The 22,876-nt window shown below is 44.2% G+C and overlaps 1 protein-coding gene across 4 annotated transcripts in view; it reads right to left on the reverse strand.

Moving 5' to 3' along the window:
- Nucleotides 1-22,876, reverse strand: part of rassf7a (Ras association domain family member 7a) — a 35,939-nt gene that overhangs the window by 6,803 nt on the left and 6,260 nt on the right. The window contains exon 1 of one of the 4 annotated variants that reach the window (XM_069163024.1): nucleotides 15,320-15,735. The exons of 2 other annotated variants lie outside the window; for them this stretch is intronic. The gene's annotated coding sequence lies outside the window, so the exon portion shown is untranslated. Of the gene's footprint in view, nucleotides 1-12,655; nucleotides 12,858-15,319; nucleotides 15,736-22,876 lie in introns of those variants that run through there. One more of the 4 variants, XM_069163026.1, reaches the window with a different exon arrangement.

Below are 22,876 nucleotides of genomic sequence, written 5' to 3' on the forward strand. Positions count from 1 at the left end.
TGTAGCGTTTTGTTAAGTTCTTAGCGGTTAGTTAAGAGCCCCGACAGTATCTTGTGGACCTGGGAGCATAAATGCCAATCTGTAACCCAATTAAACGCTCTGCTGCCCTCCTTCAAAGCCGTTATGATAGCTTATTGCCGAGGGGAACCGACAGGGAAAGTGGAGCAACTCAAGTGTGCCTATGTTTGGGAGAGGGTGTTTGTGGGAGTAGAAATACACAGAAACATAGCAGGAAGAGATAGAACACGTGTGTGTTCAGTTTGACCGGCCTCAGGAGGACCAGAACTGGGTCTCATCAGACTTCCCAGAGCAGATCAGCAGGTAGCCCGACACATGTCGGGGCAGCAGGTTTATCTTAAAGAAACTATAATTACGTTCGGTCGTCCCTTCTGTCTGTGCTTTTACCGCTAAACTTCAAAACAAGGTAATAAAATACTGTGGCGCATATAAAAAAAAAAAAAAAAAAATGAAACGCCTCAGGCAGTGGTAGATTTGTCTGCAGAACTTGGCACAGTAACAGAAATTGTGTAGCCTAGGTGGGTAAAAGACGACTCTTCACCCACAGACAGATGGTGTTCTCTTTCTGTCTGTCTCTCTGCTTCTCAATGGGAGGTGTTCAGTACTGAGCCCCACCATTATCTTGCCCTTCTTTCAGTGTTCAGTGCATGGCTGTGCTCCACTGGCTGCCTATAGGGAGCTGCCTTGGAGGAATGCACTGACTTCATCTGCCAGCCGGAAGAATTCCTGCTTTTCTTAACAAAAGCGTCCCCCCCTCCACCACCCACACACCCACACACCCTACCCCCCACACCTCGTGATCTGCTGAGTTGGCTGCCCCGCACCACCATTACTTCTCCACTGTTTAGATGCCAAACACAAACTCTGCAGGGGAGCAACAGAAGCCTATCTGATGTGGCAACAACATCACACAGAACTGCGCGACGTGTCACCGCGTACGGAGGGGATGACGGCAAACGCTCGGAGATTGAACCCGCGGAACGAGATCACAGGAAACAAGCGGGAGATAGCGGCGACGGGTGAGATCCCATGTGGAAGAAATTCTTTTTGGGCGAACCGAGGGATGTGATCTCATCTGGAAAGAAACTTGATATGAAAAAGGGAGTGCTTATCATGATGAAACACCAGAAATCTCAACACAGCAGAGATGTCAATATTTTTCTTTGAGAGGGAACGGGAGTGTGCTGTGTGGCAATACATAATTAAGCCGAACTGGTTGAGTCGCAGAGTGAGTCGACAATCATTTACTTTTACCGGGAGTTTTTTTTATTTTGTTAAAAAGAAAGGTCAAGAGGAATAAATATGTAATCCTCGAGCCTCGTGCAGTGGAATGCTACATTATAGACCTGAACATAACTTTCCTCTAAGCGAAAGCATTTTGATGCCCCGGAATAACCCTGTGAGAAACAGTTTACAAAGCTCAAAGAGAGGTTGAACTCCGGACATTCATACATGTCTGTATGCGCAGTGAAACAGAGGCCGACTCGGGACGGAATTGATGTAATTTACAGCAAACTCGCAGACAGTACCAAACTGAAACATTTCTACATCGGTCCACGATTTGTATGTACCGTAACGATCACATTAAATGAGAACACAAACATCTCCCAGTCAAGAATGTCACTCTCCCATGATGCTTAGCTCTTGTACCTCCTGGCTGGTGAAATGTGATAATCTGCTCTAACAGGAAACAAACAGGCCCGTGAGTCTCAGGTTGCCGTCTATTCTTTTTGTCGCAGGCACGACAACACCGAGAGCCAGACATCCGCCTGACCCACCTCGTTGTCTCGGTGAGCACAGCCTCAGAGTCCTGTGTCAGTTCTCATGGAAATACAGGTGGCGGAGAAGCACCTTTACACTGCTTGTGAAATATGGTCTCTGATTAACAAGCAGAGGCTCTCAACAACAATGATGAAGGCTGACACAATGCGCAGAATTATCGCAAAAAGTTTTCCAGCCAAAACATCCGCTGTCCGAAAAAGAGGACGAGTGTCGTGCAGATTTGTCAACAGGCAGATGGTGTGGACAAACACGGGCTGCAGATCGCTTTGCGCATGCTCAGAGTCACTGTGCACACTTGCCCGTTCTAATCCAAGCCACTAAAGTTATAACACTCCGCATCTCCCGACCGCACCACGTAACCACAGGTCGCTGCCTCTCTACCCCAGACAAGAGAGAGAAAAACAGCCCACAGTCACCTCCACTTACCCCCCTCCCCCCACCCACCCACACACCCTCCTCCACCCCCGACGCAGTTTCTGTTGAAACTCTTGACCTCTGGCCTGTCGCAAGTCCCTTCAGAGGAAGGAATCAAGAAATTGTACAATCACTTTGGAGGTAAATCAGCAAACTGAGGCAATCAAAAATCTCCCGCTCAGAGCTCAGACAAAAACACATTCATATTCCGCAAAAAAAAAGAAAAAAAAGAAAGCCACTTGAGGAGCTTGTCTGCGAGATTGAATAAAGAAAACAGTCACACTGCATGATGAAAGGGAAGGAAAGAAAGACAGTGAGGAAGACAGACGGTGAGCAAATGAGAGAGGCAGAGAATTATATATTAAAAAAAAAAAAAAAAAATGCTGACAGATAAATAAGGAGAAGGAGTGGTGGAGAAAAGAGCAGCGATTGGAGCCATGTGCCATTCCCTCCCTAGACTCTCATCATCGCTCACCCATTCAGCTAACCCGCTTTGCGTCTTTCATCACCCTGTCTGCGCCTGTCTGTCTCTCTTCAGTGACGGCCTCCCGGCTCCTCTGTGAATTCAACCCAAGGCAGCAGTGGTTAGCATCGCAGCCCCGCAGAAACATGGGCAGGTTTCGGCTCGTCCTGTGTGAGCAACGGTGCTAATTGATGGGCCTTTTTGGACTTGAAATAAATGACAGTACTTGATTCCTGAGGCTCAAACGTTTGATATTCCTTCTTACTGGATGTCCACTTTGTGGTATGATTTCATTTCCCACCAGTTTGTTGAAAATAAACACAAACATATAGCTTGCACAAGAATGCAGTGGGAGACACTCCCCAACTATTTGATGTTTTTTTTATTTTCTTACACATCCATAAATGCATGCACAGACATAACTACACACACACACACACACACACACACACACACACACACACACACACACACACACACATTCATTCAGCTGGAAAGACACACCCTTAACCCTCAATTTCTTTATGAAAAGAGCTGAACAGTTCATTTCTATTGGGAGGTTATTAATGTACTGACGCTGCTCGGTGCCTGAGGCTACATGAAGAGCAGACTTACTGGGCGTGGAGTGTATGGGCGCGTAGGAAGCACAGAACAGTGTGTCATGCTGGTGCAGTGGTCAAAGGTTGGGCATGCACGCGTTCATGTACAAGCGTGTGTGTGTGTGTGTGTTTGCGGGCAGATGTGCCATTTAGAGCTATCTTTATGAGGTCTTTGCATCTCAGGGCAATTACTGCGCTATCTGTGCAGCAACAGAAGTCAGAGGAACAACGGCAGGAGTAAAGGGCAGAGTGTGCATCACATGCTGCCTCAGATATGCAGCAACAGATGAATACACGAACACAACAAGTGTAGACAAACGGCTATCCCTATCAGTATCTGCAGACAAAATGAGACCCCGGTCCAGGCTGGTTTAAATGTACATAATAGGATAGATATGGCTAGTTAGAGGACAATGAACAGTGCTGGGAGAAGCTGCGCCCTCTGTGCCACTCTGCTCCAGGTTGGCAGGGACAAACGCTCGAAGAGCCAGTAGCACGCTGGCACCGAAGCAGCTCGGTCTCATCTGCACTGCAGAGACACTATTGTTGTTCTGGTTCCACGCTCAGCAGACAGTGTTGCCTCTTTTGTGGCCTCTGGCATCGCTGAGTCGTCTGCCACGAACAGCTTTTACTGCCATTCTGGAGTGTCCTCATGTCACCACGGATAAAACTAATAAGAGGGAAAACAGATACTTTCTTTTGTCCCTCCCTCTGCCTCCTGTTTTGCATTCTTTAATCCACCTTCCAGGATTTCACTCAACCAAGTGAGCACAGTTTATGTGTTCAAAGACTGATGAGACCAAAAACAAAGAGAAAAATCCATGACATGCCCATAATATGAGAACAGCACAATAACTATTCATAACGGTGGTGAATTATCCTTTTGCTTCAGCAAGTAGAGCTGGTTCTGTGTGGAAATCTTGGGATGAGTCACATGGGTATTTTCAGTCACCTCTTCTTTACACAGCCAGAAACATTTCTAATGTCTAATTTCAGCTTGCACACGAGCCAAAACACACCGAGTTGTAACACACACACACACACACACACACACACACACACACACACACAAAATAACTACAAATATAGTGGACCCTTTTCAGGGTTTTAAACTGATTACGCCTCTGTGAATGCTTAAATCTGAGCAGAGGTATCCAGGTGCTGCTGGAAGCAACTGGGTCAGAAAAACAACATTATCATCATCAACAGTGAAGAAGCTTTTGCAGCCACAGTCCCAGAGCTTTGGAAAGATTCCCTTGTTGCCGCCGAGTTACTTTCATATTTCTCATTCTCTTTTCGTGCACATGCTCTGTTTTTCTGAAACAAACTCACGAGAATTTTCATAAAGTGTTACTCAACTCAATAGCGTCTAACTTTGAAGAAAAGAAAAAAAAAAGAAAAGAAATCAGGAGTCTTCCCAAAAGTAAAAGTTGCCTTAAGGATCGCACTGTGCTTATCCCTGCACAAAACATCTGCGCAACCCGGGACCAACTGAGTCCTCCGGCACATTCAGAAGATATTTGGGGAGATGCCTTGCATTACATGAAAACCCTGACAGGCCTAGCCCAGCCTCATGTATTTATCGCTCATGTTTGCTTCCCGAACAGATATTATGCCAAATCAGTCATGAAAACAGTAATGCTTTCTAAATCCTTCAAAACACCACAAGTCCCATGCAAAACTCGTTAGCAGCAGAGCTCCAAGCGCCTGCAGTCAGGGAGCAGGGAGTGGTCCTGGAAGGAAACAAATATATTGGGCAACATTAAAAATTAATAATTTTCCACGGTAGACACACCTCACATGCCGGATAATTACGTTTGAGATGCAGGTGTTAACAAGACAGTAAACCGTGTTCAACTTTATGATGAGCGGAAAAACTTCTGTAACTCTGCTTTTCAAAAGAAAAACGGAGTTGTGTGGTTTTGTTTGTACTAGCAAAACCACATTTCATTTGCTTGTATGCATTAATGTAGACTTATGTGTAAAATTGTTTTTTTTTAATAACGGTGACTGAGATGCTTCCTCCTCACAGTAGAGGGCCAGGCAGCAGCGAGCTCCGCAGATACGCTGTGTTAATTAGACTGAACGGTTGCCCGGTTCTCTGCTTCAGTGAAGCTTCAACACACCTGATGAATAATGCATCTTTTTCACTGCACATTAATTTGGCAATCATTTCTCAGAACAAAGTCCGAAAGCTTGTTGCCGTCTGGCTTTTTGAAAATGTCCCCCGTCCGCCCGTGTCGCTGCTCTATTGACATGCTAATGACTCAGCGCAAAGGAATCAGAAACGGCACTAATAAGCTTTAGCCGTCATACTTGCATACAGCGATCTGACGCTGCAGCCTTCAGCTCCATTATAATGATTGGCTCATCCAAGTGTGAAATCTCAATGAGCGCGAGCATCAGTGGTTCATTACTGGAAGGCACCTTTGCCTCCAAATCAAGGACAAATATGGCCAACGTTACCAACAGCGAGTATTGCCGAAATCAGACAAACAAGATGCAAGCTCAAATCCCGGATCAGCTACACAAATGTACTCAGAGCTCACGTACAGCATGCGTACATGTGTTGTACAGGCTGTGTAATCGCTGCGCATGTAATTGATGATTGATGACAGTTTTAAGGTTAAAGTCGGTTACTCTTGCAGATCTGAAGGTAGCCTTGACGTGGCTATTCAGAGTCTGGCCATCACCTGTGGCTGTCACTATCGCTACAGTCACACTGTGTAAAGCAGCACTTAGTGTGAAATCCCAGTCATCATGAATCACCAGCAACATTCGCACAGACAGATGGTAACCTGGCCTGAACCGCAAGAGAGGAGGAAAGTCAGAAGGTGTGATCGAGAGAATCTTTGTTAAATTTGACCCCTTAAAAATATTTAGACAGCAGGTTTTTCATTATTGTGCTTCAGAAATCCAGACTTCTGAATTTCATTGAGAGGCAATAAGGCACACTTTCTTTAGCATGTGGCCACAATAGTTTACACAACCCTGGCCACAATAAAACACTACTCCATTATTCATCTCACCGAGTGAAAGACTTACGCATACCCAGCTTGGCAGTCGTCATTCATTTGTTCGTTTCAACCCCGGAAACCCAGCGGAGGTGAGTGTATTAGAGAGGAGGAATTTGTTTGCGCTGACTCATGGATCCACCCACGGAGCCGGCAACTAATGGTGAGAGAGGTAATACAGGACTGCACATCGCTTACGAAGGGCCGGGCGGAGCCGGCCTCCACCGGGAGCTCGGCTCAGGATGAGGGCTTTTTGGCTGCCTGCAGGCCGAGCCCTGCGAACGCAGGAGTTTGTATTGTCGGGTGAGCCGGTGGAAGAAGGCTCTCACACGGCTGATGGGCACCCATGTGTAATTATATACTCCCGGACTGACTCAGCAGTGTTCGCCAGGGAAGGAGGACATCACTCTGTTCCCAGCCAAACTCATACACAGCACACGCACTCGATAATACACACACTCAAGTAGGTTGTGCAGTGGTGCATACATGCACAGTGCTCATACAGACGGAGGGAAATATGCAGTGAGCATATAGCACAAAATAATATGTTACATGAGTGTAAGTATAGACAGCAGGCAGACTGACTCAAACTTAATAGTGATGCTTAATTTTGGGCTAAATCAAGATGTAACGGTAAAAGTGAACCTACTAATTTAAAGGGTGCAATTTACACAGTGCACAAGGGGCAAATTTTTTTGTCTTAAATCTACCAACACATGTTATTTATGGCTATGTTATTTTGTTTCAGGTTTATGTGTGACTGCTGCGCTCACTTCCTGCATGCAAGCAAGCACGTGTCATTGAGGAGTCAGGAGTGTCATGGCCTCCAGTGTCATAGGTTTGAAGCTAAACTCATTAGTAATTTAAAGGTCGCTTCCATGTCTGCTCATATCAATTATTCACTCCAGCTTGCTTTTTTCTTTTTTACTATCCTAAATTCTTGAAACGCAATCCGAAATAAGGCCTCAAAAAAAGGGACGAGAGAAAACTCATTAGGGCCAAAACTATATATCTTTATATATCAACATGCCTATAATTAAACACATGTCAATAATTCAATGTAAGAAACTGAATGTAATTTAGTTTAAATAGTTGGAAACTCTTTAACTACAGAGGTAATAAATGAAGGCAATTTGGTCCAGGACTGAAAATGGTGTTGGACTTTCATCATACTTTAATTCCATGCAAACTATGATGCAATATACACTTGCCAGTCCTTATCTGAGCTGAAGGGAATACTGCCATTAGCATGCTCAAGGAAAATATATCAACGTGTTGGAGCAAAGGAAACGGCCCACAAGAAATCTCAAAGCCTCATCATCGACACTCACCACTGATCTGTCACATCATGTGCTAAGGTAATACACGAGAGACTTCATCTTTGTCTTCGGTGAAGTCATTAGAAATGCAGGATGGAGCAGGTGCGCATTCTTGTGCAGGGTTGGAAGGGTAATATTACAACAAAAACACATGACTCAGACAAAAAAGAAAACACAGACCTGTCTGTTAAATCAATGTTTTCACAGATGAAAAGGAGAAATTCCTCCCAAGACATCAGTCTGAGGTCATGAACGTCACATGGGCAGTTCACAAACGGCTACTACGCCTGACGCAATCCATTCACTGCTGGTTTCCATTAGCTTCGACTTTGAAACTGAAAGCTTGACTTCCTGCCTATGATCATATTTGAACAATGGCCAGAAAGTTTGAGAGAAAGCCACCAGCTGTGCAGATCAACATGTTACTACATTACCGAAGCCCTTCTGCTATGAAAAACATCTCTCGTCACACCTTCCCAGTATTTACCGAGGGAGTTCCAATATACCTGGATACAGGTAAACACGGCCGTGGTGCGAGACAGTGTCAGCGCGTGCGCACGCGTGTGTGTGTGTGTGTGTGGACCTTCAGGTAACCCATCACAGCAGGACCTTGTTATATCTTGCTACGCACAGATAAGATCTGCCTTTGCGTTGCCATAAAGAAGAGTCATTCCACAAAAATGTTTTTGTGTGCCGAGATGAGGTCATGTATTTACAAGACATCATGACACTACAAACAGAGCTCACCTGTAAGTGAGGCCTTGCGGTCATTATTCTAAATAAACAAACCTACACTGTAAGTCAAACATAGCATTAGGACAGAAACTGGTGCAGAGCTAACAGACTGGTTAATGCAAAACTAGGCTGAAAGGAAAAAGGTATCTTAAGCAACATACTGCAGGGAGCAATACCAAAGGTGGTCAGGCAGAGTGCATCTTTTCCCCACAGGCAACACAGAGATATTTTTGAACATGTTATTTTGATAAAAACACTGCAAAGGTTGAAAGGATAACCAATAAAGAATTACTACAACATCACAGCCGACCAAGAAATTAAGCTTGTGTGGGGGTGAGGCGTGGGGAATATTTTGAGAGGATGATGAACCTATTGCTGCCTTCAGATGGGGTTGGTTTTACTGGCTTCACCAGAAGAGTCCATGTGAACACATCCCTCTCGTGGTATTCATGACCTTTGAACTTCTGAATGCTTAAAGTTCACGAAGGCCATAGAAGTTTATCTATTGTTAGATTGTGAGTTAATATATAGCAATTTTAGTCGTACAGAATTTTTCTTTGCAATTTAATAACACGTCTGAGGAAAACGTTGATGTTCCAGACAGCCTCATCTTTTCCCTCTGTCATTATGCCTTTCCATTTCATGCATTAAGTTTCCCGCTTGTTAGCTGGCTAAGTTGTTAGCCTCTGTGGCTTCTAGACGCCGTTCATGTTGCCGTTGCATAGCAGCAGTGTGCTCACGACTTAACCACTCGAATACCAAGCATACCGTGAACACAACATCCCATGTCGAAACGACAAGCTCACGAGATCCATTTGGAAGCAGCATACAGCAGTGACGCTGTAGAAACAACCTTAATTGTGAACGTACAGCAGGATATAGTTTGAATAGTTTGAAGTACATACAAGTGACCATGTGACACCAAAATGATACTTTTTAGATACCTTACTTTCAAAGATATTTCTTACAAAAACTTTTCTTTATTTAAGTAAAATAGCCAAATTCCTCATAGATTAAATGATACACGGAGCTTTGCCTAAATAGGATTTATATAAATTATCTGAATAAGTAAACAGGAATCTGTAAATACTGAAAAATAGAAGGAGTATACAATGTTCTAAACCTGATGCAAAGTTTCAGAGCAGATACCTAGCCCTAACTGTACCCATTTACAACACACAGAAAGTAAAGGGTGGACTGTTTGTGTTGCATGTGGACCACAAGGCAAGGGAGGGCCTCTCAATAGGTCTGATTTGTAGTTTGATGGGGAGCTGTCACACACGAGTCTCTCTCCCTGTCATTACCCTGAGAAGGAGTAACGATCATGCCTATCAGAGCCGTGTGGTTGGAGGATGTGTGGACAGTTGAGATGAGTAAGGAAAAGGCAGGAGGGCAGGATGCAGATTTACAGCTGATTCCCAGTATCTTCTGAGCACCTTTGGGACTTTTCACTTCAGCTGCCTTTAACATAAGATCACCAGGGTGATCTTTGGCATGGATACACGAGCATCTACATACTGGCAAGGCTGCTGAGTTTACATAAGAGAGATAGGTTGGCTACCCCCCCGGGATCAACAAAGGAAGGAGGGTGGGGAGGCATGATGAAAAGGGAGGCTGGACAAGACTGCACAAAGACAAGTGTTTGTTAAAGAAGGACAATTCAACAAGAGGCAGACAGACACTAACACCAAGTCTGAGATATGCCAAAATTTAAGTGATCAAACAAATGCTATGAATAAAACACAGTACTGCATGTTGTATATTTGAGGGGCTTCCAGGTTTTACTCGGCCAACATTCCTTGGGAACCGGGTAAACCTGCATCTTGGAGCAGGGCCCAGGTCTGAGTCAAACACTGCATATAAAACCGCAAAGAAGAGGGGAAATCTGACACTGAGAATGTGGCTTATCTGTTCATCTCTATGGATGAAGAAAGTATCCGCTTCGGTCTCTTTGTCATCAGGGTTATGGGAAGCATGGCAGTCTAAATTGTACACGTGATGAAGATTCACTAGTCGTGTGCGCATGTGTGCGGGGAGCTCACTAGGGCTCAATACCTGCATTTGGAGCAACAGGCTCACCTAATGTTGCTCTTTTTGAAGGGCTTTTCTCACGTGTATTTCAAACCAATAAAAAAAAACCTACGCCTACTTTTCCTCTCTCATAAGTTCATGCTTCCACTTTATCTGCTCTTGTTCTGTATCTTCAGTCAAAACAAAGCAGCAGTCTAATATATAATCACTGATATTTCTATATTTAGCACGAGTTTTACATGATTTTCGAGCGAATCCTGTAATATAAACCAGAACTGGCCAGACATACCCAAAGGAAGATGTATTTATTTTGGAAACTGCTTTTATTTCATGTCAACACTTTTGTCAGATATATTTGTAGAATCATTGCAATTATATTTTTAAGGCAATGCTTTCTGCAAATGTGCTTTTCTGCTCATCGATGTGTATTTGTGTGCTGGGAGCTACCATCTACCCATGAGCAACAACGTTTGCTTGTTTTGCTTGGAATGTGCTTGATCAAACACATCTCCATTCAATGACAGGTCTACCGCCAAGCCTCTCAGCGTGAGGGACGGCTCTGTCAGATCCACCTGCCTCTCCCCTCTTCTATCTGTTGATTTGGTATCTCCAAGCCCCGAGGCAGACATTTTCTCTGTCTTGCCGGCGTCTTGACCCTCCTCCTTGGCCCTGTCCGGGTCCCTTGGCTGAGGCACCATGTTATTTACTGCCCAGAGAGCTCTGTGTGCAGAGAGTCAACACGGCATGGCTGGTTGAGCAAGAGAGCAACCTGCTGCTCACACACACGCACACACATTCACAGATGTGCACACTGCACAGACGCACACACGGTCACATGACCATCCCAGGGGGACAGAGCTGTTTACCATGCTACAATCACTACACATGGTAGCATTGAGGGTCATGAGCAGAGCGACAAACAGACAAAAACATCAATAACGCCAGCAAAAGTAAAGTGACACAAAAAGTTACAACAAAACAGGAAACGAGACGTTATAGATTTGATGATGTCACACAGCGAGCAGAAAGGGGAAGTTAACCCTGACAAGACATGACAGCATTCGCTCAGGTGAACTTTACGGTCAGCTGGACTCACTGGGGAACATGTCCTTAGGTGGACTAATCTCTGCATGGACAATCTGAGAGGAGGTGGTTCAATGTACCCTCTGACTTGAACATGTTTAGGTGAAGGAAGAGGGATTCAGGCTAAGAACACATGTGCCACTCATTGACCTCAAGTTATTTCAACGGCATTCCCTAAAAAGGAGGACGGTGGAGGAAAGCGAATGAAATGCCGACCAGTTGACGATAAATCATTCCTTAAGGGATATGTCTCTCGAACTTCCAGCAGGGATCAAAAGACTTTTTCAACGTCAGTCCACAAATTTCTGTGCAGTTTTACAACACAGGAAACAAAAAAAAGAGGTTTCAGGTGCTATTAAAAAAAAAGGAAATGTCTAAAGATCTAAAAACAGGACTGCAGTGAAATTCCTCCTCCAAGCCCACTCATTCCTCTCAGTAATTATAGCCCCTCAGCTGACAAACTACAGGTCTGTTGTGCTTGTCTTTGGCTCCTCGGATAAAACAGGTGGAGGAAAGGCTTGTGTATGCTGGGCTAGATGCCAGTCTCTTACTAGTTCTGCCAGTCAAGTACACATTACACTTCCTAGTACAAACAGAACACTGAAGGAGATACTCTACAGGAACCGTAAAAATATACTGTCGAGAAAATTTCATAAGAAGGAAAACATTTTCTTTGTATCGCTGAGAACCTGTAACGTTGTACAAGAGACTGAGTACAGGATCGTACACAAGAACAACAGAATGTTCTCCTTTATGAAATCCGGTGGGAAAAAGTTTGCCACAGTAAACTTGGTAAGGATGATTTATTCAGATGATTTGATAAATTGAAAACTGGGCTGACTTTGGATTGGGAACAGGGGTGTGAGGGAGGATGAGGGAGGAGGGTGTGAGGGATGTGAATGTGAAGCAAGGAGGACTGGATCAATCTTTTATCACTGCAGTGTGCTTTCATCCCTAATGGATCCGACATGAGCAGAGCGCAGCACTACCTTCCGTCACATTGCACAGGCTGGGGAAGGACGCACGGAAAGTACAAGAGAGCAGGAGAGGTGGACAGAGCAACACATGAGAAAGAAAGACTACCTTGAACGAGAGGGAGACAGAAAGTGGTTCAAACCACCTCCCCAAAAATAATCACGACCCCAAACATGCAAACATATTATTTCAACAACATGCTGTCATAGCGTTTCCAATTACCTCCGGGCCTGAGTGCATCTGCAGGAGTAGGGAAGCTCTGCTGATAAGAACGGCGAGAAATTAAGTCACTTCGCAGCATGAAGAATGACTTAGAAAGTTTCCATCAAGAGTCCCAAGAGATATCGTGCTGTGCATGGGCAGACTTGCTCTCCTTGCCGTGCGAGCTGAGTGACAGACAGACACACTGACAGAGACACAGACAGACTATTCTCGAAGAGGAGAGGAGTCCATCTGTGTATTCGAGCAGCAAAAGAGCAGTAAAAATAACATTGCAGAGAACAAGGCACAACCAATCTCTGAGGACACTCAGCTCTCTCCCTGCTAAACAGGCTCATTCATGTGGTAGAAAATAAGAAATATCTCAGCAGTGAGGGAGACACAAAGGGAAAAACTGAGAAAAGTGGTAACGAAACAAGACAAAGAAGAAAGTTGAAAGATTTATAATGCAGTCAAGCACTGGTTTTCACTTAAGATGTAAAATACGTAGTACTTAAAACAGAATGGACAGTATATTTGTAGTATATTACATCATCATGGCTCTGCTCTGTCCAAACAAAGAATTCAAGCAAACATGGCCAACTGCCTTCATTCTTAATATGATAAATAAAATTCCTTTTTACCACGAAGTATATATTATTGGCGTAATGATGTCATACCATTAGCAGTGTTTCAGGCCACATCACCCACCCCGACTTCCTACATTTTGCTGATACCTCAGGTCAGGTTACCTGGCGCCGCGCTAGCGGCAGCCTGTTGCAGCAGCTCCCCCCTGAGAGCCCCCCTGCTGTAGCGAAGAAATTTCCCCTCGGGGATTAATAAAGTGAAATAAATTTAAAAAATAAAATAAAATAAAAATAAATAAAAATAATAATAAACATACTGTAATTAGCAGCTGTAACAGTTTTTGGAATGCAGAGTCGGTATAATTAAGGACAGTGGCATTAATAACCTCACACATTGCAGCCCAAATCTTAAATTTCATGCAGTTTAGAAGGGGAGTGTGTGACCCAGGTTGTTTTCTGGAGCAGAAATTAACAGATGGCCCCTGAATGCCTCACATGCTACAATTTACCAATGTTCTCTAAACATGGAAGCTGTAGGACACTTTCCAATTAATGGATGTTCCCTAAATGCCTCTCATGCTTTAATAGATGATAACTTGCCAGCTGCTCCCCGAGATGCCTCACATAGACAGGTATGAGACTAAAACTTGGTTGAATAAAAGTGAAATAGGGCTTCCTAATGTAAAAATTACCCAAGTTGAAATATAGGGATTTAACGTATATAGAGCCAGGCTGCCCAGGAAGAGGATACGTACTCTATAAATGGTAAATGCTGGGGCTCAGGGACTCTGATAAGATTTACTCCGGCATAAATGTTGCAAAAGTCATGGTAGATATTGAAATTTGGTGCCAAATGACAATTACTATAGTAGATCATACTGAAACAATTCAGTCAGTGCCATAAAATGGACATCAGTGTCCAGTCCTATCAGCACATAATATTATTACATTAGCAAAGGTCAGCTGGGACTGATACATTCTATTGAAAGTTACCCACTGCACATACACATGACTGAAACAGCAACAAGTGAAACTATTACACTGGTAAACAAGAGCAAACAATGATCATATGAATTAATTGGAGCTATTAAAGCAATAATATATGCTCGAGTCAAAATGGTCCACTTGGTTCCTTCTCCTACAACCATCTGTTATTCTGACATTATCTCTCCGGAAACAAGTTAACTGTGTGAAACACACAAACTGAGATACACAATTATACAAACAGCATGACTGTGAAACTCTCACAGTGGGGGGGTTTCCAATCGATGAGCCTGATTGGATAACAAATACAGCCTGCTAATGAGCTCCACTGTCTTGACACCAACCATGGTGAGAATTTTTAAATAAGATGCTAGCCATGCATGATGATGAGTCAGTGTTTAAATAGGCTGGCTTAGCGTGCTTTGGTGCATTCAGCTTGAGCTGTGTTGGCATTTTGAGATGTGTAGCACGTTAACGGTTAAAGTGAGCTGAACTCTGCCCATGTCCTCCATAAATGAATCTTTAATCCTACGGAGGTAAAACGAGCAGCCGGTGTGACGGGAGACCTGTGTATAAGAGACTGCCTCGACTTCTCTCTCAGTTCTCACAGTCAATGTCTGACACACACACACACACACACACACACACACACACAAAAAGAAATGCACATGGAGGCTGGCTCATTGACTCAGGGGAAAACTCCAAACACAAAAAAGTGGGACAAAAAAAAAAAAACACACAAGTGCACAAAGAGGGAAGTTTCACTCAAACAGGTTTGAATCCTTTTGTCCCGTGAACATTTTGGGTGGCGGGTGTCTAACATCAACAGGTACATGTAAAGACACGGTTGAACTCCACAAAGATCTACAGTAACACAAAAGTCTCTCTGTTTCTCTGCACCCTCTAAAAAAATAAAAAATAAAAAATAAAAAAAAAATATTCCCACAAAAAACTCGCACTTACTAATAACAGTGGCTCTCTTTACACGCATGCTGGAACAAACGGCGAAGCCACAGACAGAGCTCGGCCGACTTCAGGGAAAACTTCCTGACACTGATATTCAAACAAGGCAATGGCACATTTGAAACAACCTCTCTCAAGAAGTCCTTACACTCACCGAGACGGAGAGAGGATCCTTTCCTTTCTCCTTTAATGATTTGAATTTCCTCTTGTCTGTTTGTATTCTCTCCTTTCCTTTCCTCTGCCGCACTCGGGGAAATCCTTCACTTCTGACAGGGCAGCTGAGCCGGGTTGAGCGGCCGGTGTGCGCGGCGGCAGCGAGCGAGCGAGCGTGTACAAGAGCGGAGGTCAGAGGCAGTCAGACGTGCGGTCACAGGGAGATTTAAAGGATGTGTCGACTTGTCCGCCGCTCTGTCCTGCTGCCTTTTTGTCGCCGGCCGCCTCAGGAATGCACTTCTACTGGGTGTTCTCACCACAGCCAAGATCTGAGAGACTGTGGAGTTCTCTCTCTCTCTCCCTGTCTGTCTGTCTGTCTACACCCCTCCTCCTCCTCCTCCTCCTCGTCTCTCACCCACACAGAAACACACCCTCCCAATCACTCCTCTCTCTCGCTCTCCTTCTCCCCACCCTTTCGTGCGGTGCTGACAGATCAGATACCCCCCCCCCCCTTTTTTTTTTTTTCTTTTTTTTTTTCAGGTAGCAGAAAGCATATTTTCTGCTTCGCCGTTCTCTCCCCCCGTATCAATTTTTTTTCCTCTGTTATTCTATGTGTATTCTATATTTACCAATGACACAAAGGACTGTTTGTAAGAAAACTCGAAAGATAAAAGCCCTGTAAACTCAAAACTCTTTGCATGGAAAGGAATTTGCATATCTGTGTTGCTGTTTGTACGATCAATATCCTGAGGCAACAGACATCCACCCTTCTGGCCTCCAGGTACACGAACAGCTGATTACACAAATGAGCCTGTCAGGTGATTTTCCTCTTCCTTTTCCTGAAATGAGGTCATAGTCCGGCAGACCAGGTGCAACTGGAGAGTGTATGTGCTTGTGTCTCAGTAGGACAACGCCCTGTGGGAAAATGGGTGAAGGAAGCCATTTCAATCTGTCCGCTCTGGCGCAGACGGCAACACATCTGCAAAACAAAAGCCTAATGAATTATAAGAAAAAGGATAGAAACTGTTCAACATTCATTTATAAAAGAATGCCATGATCCTCCTGAACAGTGGTCCTATCTCCACAGCCCCCCTCCCACACAACACACACAAACACAGGGCCAAGACATGCGTGACCAATGGGTCGGGCAGAATGTGGAGGAGCCCCACAGCATGAGCCACAACCCCGCTCTCTATCAACAACTCCTGTCTTTATCCCCACATCTCCCTCTAACTTAAATTGAAACCATTGTTAGCCCTTTCTTTTCTCCCTTACCACACCCCCGCCCCTAAACCTGAAACTGAAGATTGGTTCGACTGGACATGGCAACAAGCAGACATCTTGAGGGAGAGAAAAGAAAAAGGAAAAAAAAAAAAAAAGGGGAAATTTAGGCTCAGACATAGCACATAATAAGAAACCGCTCATATTTTAGCCCGAAGACTATACTAACCTGTGAATGATGAATAACAAATCATATCAGTAGCGTGCTTTAAAAGCCTGCTGCTATTAGCTGTTATTGTAACATTGCATCCTGTCATTGTACAGAACACTGGATTTTTAAAGGCAACACTGACATCAATATCTGCAATTCTGAAAACAACATATCAGTGTATAATATTCTCTTCTTTTTTAAATAAGCACATAACATGAGGAAGAGTTAAGGCTTCCTTAAATTTGTTTGTAAAGAACAGGGACCGAGATAAATACTGAGCAAACAACTTCCTTGTGCTCTGGTGGATAAACTATGATATCACTGTTTTTAACCAACCTCAAACATTCATATCCTGCAATCATTTATCTATCTTTATCTATAACGTGTATACACCAAAAACAGTGAGCATATACATGTGATAAGACTCTGACTTTAACCTAAATTTTTCACCCGTTTCTGGCTAATTTGTGATTAGTTCTGCAACCATGGACACTGAAATCCTCCGAATTTTTGAACATCAAACTGTTACTTTCATTTATTTACTCATTTTTCTTGTGTGAGCCAAGGGACATGAGATGATAAATAATGAAACAAATACTTGTCACAATATGTGTGAGAATTCTGTGTCAAAAAAGTCCAAGAACAAATTTACTTTTAAAGAAAACTATATCCAGAGAACAGCAAAAAGAAAACATAATGCTATTTTCAGAATCTAATTTCAATTGCAGTTTCACACAATGTCAAAAACAATATTTTACTTCCCCCTTTACACAAAACCATTGCAGTTATGGAACACCAATGCAATGATTCAGCAGCAGCAGGCTGTCAACAATACCTGTGTAATACTTGCGTTTACTTTGGCTCTATTTGACATCAGATTGTATTCTGAACAAACTAATGAGGACATGCAGTCAGTGCCTAATAACTTTTGTGCACATTGTATAAAGCAGATGTTCCAAAAATAGATGTCTGGGATTAATTGCATTAATTTGATGAATTAAATCATGCAAACAAAAGACCACTGTGAAGAATGCTGTAGCTTTTAGCCAGGCTGAGTCACAGAGGCCCACCGAGAGTCACTTCACATCTACGCGGACTGTTTCGCTATTCTGTCTATGTAGCAAAGCTTTTGGCACGTCCAAGAGCTGTGTTGTCTGACAAATCACTGAAACCACACTCTCGAATAAAAGTGGGGGAAGAGCCTCCTGAGGCTGTGCTTATAGGTACCAAAGGCCAGAGTGAAAAAAAGTCAGAGGTGCCAAGGAGGAGTGACATTTTAAAAGCCGCCGAGAAATAAGTACATTTATGGGTCCTGACAGACCATAACCTTTCGGTGGATCATGTGTTTGTCCGTCCCCAGACCCACATCAAGTTAATTTAAGGGTGAGGATATTGCAGTGTGATGCGGATGATTAGCAGTCTAAGGCCTCCCAGACTTCGTTGACACCTTCCAGGCATTCCACAGGGCACCTCCCGCAGCTGTGCGCCCCCTCATCCCACCCTCCCCTGTCAAACGCCACATATCATCCCTCTTTTCTGTGTTACTCAAACATTCCTGCCACCCCTTCCCTTCTCCAGCCCTCCCTCTGCATTCATCAAAGAAGCTAAAGAAAACAAAGATGAGGCCGAAAAAGCTTTAAATCCTGCGCTTTTCAGAGGGAAACCTTCCCCACTTTGATCTTCTTCGTCATTTCCCCCCACTGCACAACAACTGAAAATGCACTCAAATCCTTAACCTACGCAGCTACAGTGACTGCTTTCAATCACCACCTACTGCCAAGTTAATACCCCAACAAGTAAATGGGTACGAATCTGTCTGACTAGCAGCGAGCTAGCCATAACTCAGCTCAGGGGAGACAAGAAGATGGCCCTGAGAAAAAGACCGGTTGGGTCTGGCAGCAGTTCCATTGGTTCTGTGGACTGGAACAGAGAGAGGGGGATACATGACAGTGTCTTTGTTGCCCATTATTCACCAAGAAGAACAGCATTAAGTTGCTGCTAAGGCCCGCCCCTTCCCGTCTTCCCTGTCCAAACCCCCACTTATTCTCTTATTCTTATTCTCTCTATTTATTCAGCCTTTCACTACAAGGTGGATGGTGAAGAGGATGAGAACAGACTAGCTCTATTATGTACAAGCCTAAACAACTTACAAAATCCTGAACTTTTGTTGACGTCGGTTTTCATTCTCATGGCAAGCAACACAAGGTAGTAATCCTCTGTTTGTGCCAAACATGCCTTAAGTATAGCATTGCAGTCTCATTATGGTCAGGCCGAAGCTACTGCTCCTGCAGTGCAGCTATGTCTTGTGTGTCATTATGACAGGCAGGATGGCTTTTGCCATCGAAGGTAATTGCCCTGTTGAGATGTAAATATAGTGCGTCCAACATCAAGCACGGACGAAGACTTTTGTTTTCTTCCCAGAAACCTGCCTCAGAAGATGAATCAGAGTTTGAAAGCGAATGCATGTCACCATATTATCTCGTTACGAATAACAACGGGCGCATTGATAACGACCTGCCGAGGTGAATCTGAGGACAGAGATGACACGTGAGTCGAAAGGGAAAATGCCAGGAAGAGAGCATCAACTGGACAAACATATACACCGCTTGTAAACAAACCAAACCCAAGGAAAAAAAAACAACGCAAACCCAAACATTCAAAAAAAACAACAACACCCTGCAGCTTTATTTGTTTGTCTCTAAACACTTTTTTCACACCGCCCTAAAGAAGCACAAGAGAATCTCAGTTGCCTTCAGCAGCTTCCAAGTTGTCAGGACTTTGGCTGCACTCCGGCTCCCTTCCTCCATCGTCTCTTTTCTCCCTCTTTAGTCAGAACCAGCCCAGACTGGCCCTGGACAAAGTTACTACCATTCAAAAACACAGCTGCCTCTCACACGGCCCCATGTTGCATTTTTTTTTTTTTTGAGGGGCTGTATGCAGAAGTAATTTCAGAGGTGAAATGAAATTTGGGAAGAGATCCTTAGCCGTGGCATTGTCCTTTCAGGTGGTCGTGTTGGAAGTAGCTGCCTATACTCAAAATGTCTCTACATCCTCTTCAGCAAAGCTGGTGGTTTTCAACCTGCTTCAAGTCACTCTCTGTCTCTTGAGATAAAGCTGTACCATTAGTATCACACTGTGCTGCTCCTATCAGTGAATGGAAATCGGATACAACCAGATGGTATGGGGGAGAAAGCTGGGACTGTCAGAGGGCCCTTCATTCAAACACACAGGTTAGATGGGATGTTGACGACAGGCCTAGGAGCCACCTTCATTTCTTCCAGTCTCTCTCCCACGCAAGAAGTCCGACTGAGCTGGGGAACAAAAGGAAGTCAAAGTTCAGTCAACAAGATGTTCCTCCCTCCCTCGCTAAGCTGAGAATTTCTCGGGACAAAAGGGGGGACCCAATCCTCAAACTACAATCCTGGTCAATGCACACCATGCCTACTGAGAGAGCAAGGAAACGTGGAAACATGTGCATTTCATGGCTGAAATCAGGCCAAGATGAGATACTGGCCAGCGCGCGGGGGTGGGGGGGGGGGGGTGAACTGCTGCTTTAATGATGATCTCAGAAACAACAAAAGCCCAGTGAAGTGGGGAGCTGGATGGACAGGAAATCCAGGTTAGCGACAGGGGAGCTATCAGGTGGGTGCGGGTCAGAGGTGAACAAAAGCTTTGTAAGCCCCACACAGAGTGAGAGTGAGAGAGAGCCCCCCCCCCCCCCGCCTCCGGACACACTCACAGACGCCCAAGTCTGACTGTCTACACCTTTCTCTAGGAACATCAGTTTGTGGAGCCTAAATGCTTTTCCCTTTGTCCTTGGTATAGACTGAGATGTCACCTTCAATTTTCTGTCCACTTATTCTTAATATTGTTTACACTACTGGTTTGTTCCACTGAGTGTCTAGGGGAAAGGACTAACCAAACACCTGCAGGAACAACAGCATTTAAAAGCTTTCACTGCACCAGGCCTGTCATCTCTCTCCTTCTGTGGCTTTACTGGATCAAAGGAGAGCTGTAGCTGTGTTATAGCAAGACACTCTTTTTGTAGCTACAATCATGCACTTTAAAGCACACATTCAAACGGCGAAAATGAATGCAAGCATGTGTGCACACAAAGACGTGATGACACCCGTGCATAATGGGGTGGGATCTCTCTAATCATACCATTTTTAACAGCAGAGATTTTACTTTGAAGCACAGGATGTATGCAAAACTGATTCACCACATCTTCAAGTACAGACACTTAAAGACCTGTTGAATTTTAACGAGGCCGGTGAGACTGGCATCACCATCTTTATTCGGGTTGTAGAGTGTTTTGAGTGTGCTGGAGTGGGCATGTGCGTGAGACTGAATTAATGACGTACGTGTGTGTGTGTGTGTGTGTGTGTGTGTGTGTGTGTGTGTGTGTGTGTGTGTGTGTGTGTGTGTGTGTGTGTGTGTGTGTGTGTGTGTGTGTGTGTGTGTGTGTGTGTGTGTGTGTGTGTGTGTGTGTGGATATGGCAGATTACTAATCAGCGCTTAGACAAAGGCCATATGTGTGCAAGTCTGTGCATCTCTCCCAGATCTCTCCCACATCTCTCCCACATCTCTCTCACATATCCCCCTCCACGTCTGCGTAAAACCCTATCAGCAGGAATGTCAGGATTGTCGGGTCAGCAGCGGTGACATCATGGCAGCCAGTCAGAGGCAACAACACGGCCTCGGCACCAGTTTCCTCCTGGTTGCATCAGCAATGCAATACCAGGCTGTGGATCAATGACACCCACTCCAGCTCTGCTTCCTGCTCACTTTATGACTCTTTAAACACTGAATACAGACAAGCAATCGTGTTACACCGAAAAAACAGCATATTCATAACAGTTGTTTGACCTGACCGTGGAGCCTGAAATCAAATCTGCTTGCCTGTCCGTAACAATAGACTTGAAATGCTTGATGGCCCACTTCATCCCTTCAGCGTAAACTGGCAGAAATATCTTAACAAGCCTTGATGAATGAGCTTATACAACAGAGCCTCCTGAATTTTTTTCTTGCTTGAGGTGGTCTAAGGTCAACAGCCTGACATAAAACGTTTAAGTGTTTAAAATGACACAAGAGTGTAGCCTGAGGGTAAGGAAACATGGTGAAGAAAAATATACCGTTATTGTATAACAGCATTATTCTTGCCGGAAACAGCCTCATCTAGACGTGTCAAACTTGTTTTTAATGTGTCCCTCATCTATGTGAGGGTCAAGTGTCAGCAAACAGATGCTCGTGTGTTTGTGAATGGGAGTGTGTGTGTGTGTGTGTGTGTGTGTGTGTGTGTGTGTGTGTGTGTGTGTGTGTGTGGTCAGAGTATCCTCCAACTCATCAGATAAAGTGCACCTGAGGGCGTGGCAGCGAGCCAGTTTTCAGTGTTACCACAGTAACCAAACGCAGAAGTAACCACCTGGTCGGTGGAGCCCAAGAAGGGGAGCTCAAAGGGCACCACTTCAGGATGGTAACCGTGCCAGAAAAATCCTCTCAAAGTGGCCCAGTTCCCAAACACAACCCTTATTGTGTCTTGAGCCATAATGAGTGGAGCAGAGCTCATGCACAGCTGTTGAATCTTTCATGGAAGATTAGAAAGAAGAAAAAGAAAAAAACTAAGGCTACAGCTCTCATTACAGCAGAAGAATAACTTCCAATCTGTGTTATATCCACATGATTTTGGTCATGGTTTATGTTGTTGGACATCAAAAAAGCCTTCTATAGTTGCCTAAGTTCAGTTCCATATCATAACTAAGAATCAATGGCTTCAGGCGAAAGGCAATGCCTTGATGACGGCTGACAAATGCTGACTCCAAAAACTCTCAAACTCCAATTGATTCCCATTCAAAAAGCATCAACTTCTTTCTCATGTTTTTGGACGAGCCATTACAATTCAATCAGTATACTGGTAGTCATTTACAAATGATTGCTCTGCAAATGAAATTTGATGGCTTAGAGAAGGATTTGACGTCTGCCGTGTGGCCATTGATTGACAAACATGATTGACTGTTTGCCCCGCTGCTGATCTCCTCGCCTCCCGGACTGACACTTTCTAAGACTTCTGAAACCTTGATTTAGGGAATAAACTGTCATTTTTCTCCAGTTTGTGGTTAAGTAGTT

This window comes from Embiotoca jacksoni, unplaced genomic scaffold (genome assembly GCF_022577435.1).
Source record: "Embiotoca jacksoni isolate LCO1_2020_lvr unplaced genomic scaffold, fEmbJac1.0.p SCAF_3, whole genome shotgun sequence".
Classification (NCBI taxonomy): Eukaryota; Metazoa; Chordata; class Actinopteri; family Embiotocidae; genus Embiotoca; species Embiotoca jacksoni.